Source organism: Amphiprion ocellaris, chromosome 15, assembly GCF_022539595.1.
Source record: "Amphiprion ocellaris isolate individual 3 ecotype Okinawa chromosome 15, ASM2253959v1, whole genome shotgun sequence".
NCBI classification, from domain to species: domain Eukaryota; kingdom Metazoa; phylum Chordata; class Actinopteri; family Pomacentridae; genus Amphiprion; species Amphiprion ocellaris.
The window spans coordinates 23,939,571-23,945,799 of NC_072780.1; positions in this window are offsets into that span (position 1 = coordinate 23,939,571).

The following is a 6,229-nucleotide window of genomic DNA, read 5'->3' on the forward strand; positions in this document are numbered from 1 at the left end:
TTACTGTGTGGTGCATGTGTTTAATTATGCATGTGTTATAAACATCAAGATGTCCATCTTATTTAGGACATTTGTGCTTCTATTTAAATTTTTGATGTCTTCCTTACTTTTTGAAACTTTCATCAGTTTTTAAACTTTTTTTTATTCATATCAAATGTTTTTCTTCAACAGTTGCATTACCTTTAGTGCTTATGAATCCAGTTTCTTACAGCGTACAGCTGAATTGTCTTCAGCACGTTAGCTACTACTAACACTTAGATGGTGGCTGATATTGTAACTTCATTCATCCGTTCAAGTAAATTTTTTCTTAAAAAATTTCTTACTCCTCTTAGGCTTAAAATAACGCTTCTCACACTTCTGTAGGTCTTCCCAATCAGCTAACTGTTAGTGCTTTCATGTTTTTTAAAAAGAGACTTTCTCTGCTTTCAGTTATTATGCTTCAAATATCACCTCAGCTCCTTTTACATAATGCATATGCACAAGCTACTTCTTTAGTGCTGCAGCTATTTAAGGATTCAACTGCAACTTTTTAGCAGAAAGCACACTGAAATAGCCTTCAGGAAATCTGATAATTCACATTCAGAATTTTAGCTTCTACAAAACTTTGAATCATTTCAACTGACATATTCTTCATGCTGCAATTAGATTTCAGTGAGATGAAAGTTATTTTGATGATCAGTTATCAGATCATTAATTAAAAGTTTTAATAAGCCACATTTAATTCTCCCGTTCGTTGGTTCTGATAAAGTTGTAGTAGCAATCACAATTAAGTTCTAATGAACAGCCCTTCTTCTGTTATTTGTAGATTTAGATAATCTCTGTGTTTGGAAGGTACACAAAGTCTCTATGGGATACTGGGAGGGTGACAGCATTTGGGAAGCAGCAGAGAAGCATAAAAGACTGAACGTCTGCTTCCTGGTCTCACCTCTGGATGGTCAGAGGTTTGGTTTTTTTAAATTTGTCCATATTCCTAAAAATAGGAGCTGCACCGTGTATGGTAGGATGTGTGCAGCTTCTACTAATGAGACCAGGTTTTCCCCAGAAACTTTTCCAGTTATCTATTAAGCCTACATTGTTTTCTTGACACCACCTTGACAGCCAACGGTTGATTGATGATATGCAGCTATAAATATCATCACTGATCAGATTGGGGGGGAGTCCAGAGTCTAGCATTGTTTTTGCAAATTTAAACACCGATTCCACATTAAGTTTAGTGACCTCCAATGGCATTAACTGGATGTCATTACCGCCGACGTGACTTACAGTTTTATCATATCTATGGTTGTCCTCAGTCAGCAGTTTCAAATGGAATTCAACGTCACCCACTCTGGCCTCAGGAATGCATTTGACTGTCATCACTGGAGCCTTTAATTGGAGTGTCTTTTACAGTGTTTTTAGAAGAAAAACTGGACTGCTATTTCTAAAAGCATTTGAGGTGAGAAATAATGTGTGCAGTTGCATCTGTTGATGCATCTGTCATCATTTTAGTTCACCGACGGCTAGTGTAAACGTTTGACTAAAGTTTTGCGATGCATTGGACCTCTGCTGCCCGCACCGAATTTGCATAAAGTAGAAATCAAGTCTACTTTGTGCAAATGAGCTCTGGGGAGATGCACCGGAACGCAGCTCGAAACGACAATACAACCAATATGCAAAGCAATGTCTTTCACGTAGACAATGAATGGGATGAGAAATTGACGATCCTGTGGACACATTAGCTATGACAGTCCTGGCAAATGGTGTAGCCAGCTCACAATAGACCACTTTTCAAGACAGAGAAAGTGCTTGAGTTTACAAAAAGTCTTAAAATGTTGAATATAATCGCTATAATTGCACTTTGAGTTTGCAGTATGTGAATGTTGTCTGTGAATGTAGCAGACAGATGAAAAATGCACAGATAAATATAAATGAAACAAACATTTTTGTTGTTTAAGTTCAAGTATTGGTCTATTTATCGATTCAGTCATCAACCAAAATTTACTTGAATTGAAAAACTTTGCTCATTGTGTCAAATATTGCTATTTGACATAAATGTGATCAATCGTGATTAATTACAATGGTCTATAGATAAATTATTTTTAATCGCATCCCACCACTAATTAAAGGATATTCATTGACGGTGTGTGATTGCAGGGAACCTGTCATTCATAACAAGATTTATTGATCATTAAGGATTACTATTACTGTTACTCGCTATTTCGCAAAAATGCAATTAATTGTGATTAATTAATTACAGCACCTCTAATTAATTTGATTAATTTATTTAATCATGTCCCACCACTAATGGTAACTTCAATTATCACTGGTGATGTAGAAAGCCATGGTCCTCAAATTTTCTGAGTGGCATTCCCTCTTAACTTCTCAGGAGTGATTACGATTGACTACAGCTTCCTGACTCCTCTGAGCTAGAAGATGCTGGAACAGCAGTGTCCAGAGTCAAGCTTTAAATCACCATGGGCTGAAAGTTTACCATGCCAGAAAGAAGCCCTTCCTCCAGAAGCCTTAGGGTTTGACTGAAGTTTGCTACTCATCACACAGACAAAGAAAACACCTTTTTGAGGAAAGTTCTGTGGTCAGATGAAGCCAAAATTTAGCCGTTTGACTGCAATTCCCAGACACATGTTTGGAGGACAGAAGGTGAGGCCTTTAACCCCAAGAACACCAAACCTATCTTCATGCATGGTGGTGGTAGTAGTCTGCTCTAGGGCTGTTTTGATGCACGTAGAACTGCTGCATTAGACAAAGTAAATTAAATGAATAAGAAGGAGGATTACCTCCGCATTCTTCAGGAAAACCTAAAATCATTAGCCAGAAGGTTGGTCTTGGACATAGTTGGGTTTTCCAGCAAGACAATGACCCCAAACACATCATAGGTGGTTAAGAAATGGTTAAATCTGGCTAGAATTAAGGTTTTATACTGGTCTTCCCAAAGTCCTGACTTAAACCCCATCAAGAACCTGTGAACTGTGATGAAGAAACAAGTCTGTGTCAGAAAGCAGAAAATTCAGCTTAACTGTGCTAATTCTCTTAAGAGGAGTGGTCAAAGACAAAACAACCAAATTCTTGTGGACAGTTACCAAAAGTTTAGTCGAGGTAAAAATGTCTAAGGGACACTTAACAAAATATGAGCATAAGTGTATGTATATTTTTAACCCAGTAGATTTAGTCATATTTCCAGAAGACCTAGAATAAATCTATGAAAGAACAAAATCCATGATTGAGCTTTGTGACTAAGACACATGGGTTTTTAATAATTTTATCATAGAAAATTCTACGTTGTAAGACTAATTGGAAACTCAAGGCTGTCATGATATACAATTGTATGTAAACTTTTGTGCTCTACAACTGTGTGTAAACTTTTGTTTGTGATTGTACCTGTTCAGTGTTTAAATGTATGTGCCTTAATGAAGCAGAGCGTCCAAATCTTGGAGTATGCAAGTGTGAAAGGCAGGATTACACATTCCATACATATGGTAAAATAATACACGAGTCCCAGACTACTTTACTAAGTGGTTTAAGCAGGTTAAAACTGAACACAAATTATGTACGGGCTGGATAACGCTTGTGCTGGTTATCCAGCATGGATATGGTTTATGGTTTAATATTTTATTGTTGTTTAGGATTATGTCATGGTATAAGAAAAAAATGTGGTGGGTAGTGGGTTTGTTTTGCTTCATTTGGTCCAGGACAGCATGTCATTATTGATGGACAAATGACCGTGAACCCCACGATTCACTGAAATTACCAGTGAACCGTGAGAGAAAATGTGAGGACATCCATCTGTGAACTAAATCTTAAGAGAAAATGAGTCATGCAGCAAGACAATGACCATGTGGACACAGTTTGTTCTACCAAAAAACAGTCAAAAAGAAGACAGTTAGTGTTTTGGCATGGCTAAGTCAAAATCCTGACTTAGATTCAATAGAAATATTGTGGAAGGACCTGAAGCAAGTAGTTCATGGGGGAAACCAAAGACATTCCAGACTTGAGGCTGTTCTGTACAAAGGAAGAGGCTTAAATTGCTGTAAGTTGATGTAGTGTACTAAGGAGCAGAACATTCCAGAGCAACACACAAAGATACAAAGACCCTCTCTCAAAGCTGTAAATTTGGTAAGATACCATTTCAGAAGACAGCTAACCCAAAATTCACCTCCAAATGGAACATCTGCTGATCAGATGTTTACTACTAAAGGACCACTCACGGCACTCTTGGAGACAACAGGATGCCTCCCACCTCCACTAGAATCTGACAAGGGTCATAAAGTGTCAACTGTGAAGAAAACCACACCTCTGCAGGATTGGCATTCTGACCTTCTGATCTCCCTAATTAACACACAGAACTTTCTATACAGGAATGAATAGAACAGTTTGAATCAGAACATTAAAGAAATGCAGCATCACTGGAGTGATGATCTGGACTCAGTTTCTGATACCAGGTTGATCAGGACCAGTATGGAAGAAGAACACATGGAATCTGAAGTGTTTGTGGAAGATGCACACACATGAGACACAAACACCCCCTCCTCTCTCTTTCTGTCACAGACCACAGCCATAAAAGACACAGAAGACTTATCACTCTAAGCATATGTTCTCCCTGTATCTTCTTTTTCTTATTATTAGTGAATGTATATGCTTTTGTGTGTAACCATGTTATAAGTTTACCTTCATGTAAAGTCTACAATTTATAAGTTTATTCTTATGTTTACACATTTTATTATTATCTCAGGAACTATATGGGATAAACATACTGTGTTTGGTGTCATTTTAATCATGTATTCGGTGTTGTTTCAGATCTGTGATCATCATAAATATTGAACAACTGGATTTGCACATTTAATAAATGACTTAAGAGTAAGTTTTAAAGGTATTTGGCCTCTGACCTCTCCTGGACAGTGAAGCTTAACACCACCTCTTGGGAGGAACACATCCATGATTGGTTAGATGCTGATTTGCATTTGGCTCCAAAGCTTTCTATATAGAGGAAAGTAACTGGAATGCTTTAGACCCAACTTCAAGTACTGTGCTTCTCTTAAAACCAATGTGACAGAGCAGCTTCAGTAAAGACATTTCACTGACTACAAACTCATGTTTCATTCCCTGACATATATCTCAATAACGGAAAGAGACAATAATGTGATGTTTGGTCTCATTTGAAAGCTCTCCTCAGGTTAAGAAGTCAGAAATCATATAGTTATTTGAGTACAGAGTGTAGTGAGACCGTCAAAATATCCAAGTCCGGAATAAACTAATCACAAACCTGATTGATCCTTGAGGACAGAGGAAAAAACAGGAGCACCACCCTCGTTCTGTACAATAAGTCACCCGGAAACTTGAATGCCTCTTGACTCATTATTCTCTAAAACTGAGTACAGGATGGACGGACAAGGTAGGCTCAGTTCCATTTTTTAATTTCAAGAAAAACCTCACAACGATATTCTAAACAAAATAAAACTAAACCCATCTTTGCTTTTCATCCTTATCATCTTTATGTGCATTACCAGTTTGTTGGACACTGAATGTTGTACAATACAGTACATGCAGCTTCATGCTTAAAAAATCCCTAATGGAAAGTCTTTTGCATTTTTGATTTCATTATCTATTCACCGCTTAATCCCCACCAGGGTCGCGGGGGGGGGGGGGGGCTGGAGCCTATCCCAGCTGACTCAGGTGAAGGCAGGGGACACCCTAGACAGGTCGCCAGTCTGTCGCAGGGCTGCATACAGAGACAAACAATCACTCTCACATTCACACCTACGGGCAATTTAGAATGATCAATTAACCTCAGCATATTTTTGGACTGTGGGAGGAAGCCGGAGTACCCGGAGAAAACCCACGCATGCACAGGGAGAACATGCAAACTCCATGCAGAAAGATCCCGGGAAAGCCAGGACGCGAACCAGGGATCTTCTCCTTGCAATGCGAAAGTGCTAACCACGACACCACTGTGCAGCCCTTCAAAAGGCATTTGGTTTCAAAACATGTCACTTTTTAAATGTATTAATGAAGATTTATGTTTGGTTTACCGCCATGTCACCGAACTGTTAAACTTAGCATGTAGAGAATAAAGCACTAAAGCATTTTCATCAGGTTTAACAGTAAATGTGAGTGCATGAAGAGCTCTAGATGAAATAGCATATTTATCTCTCATAGCTTTGCCAATCGCTGTGGCATGAACAGAAAATAAGGCATCATCAAGAAGATGTCTAACACCAGCTGCTTGTTCAATTTG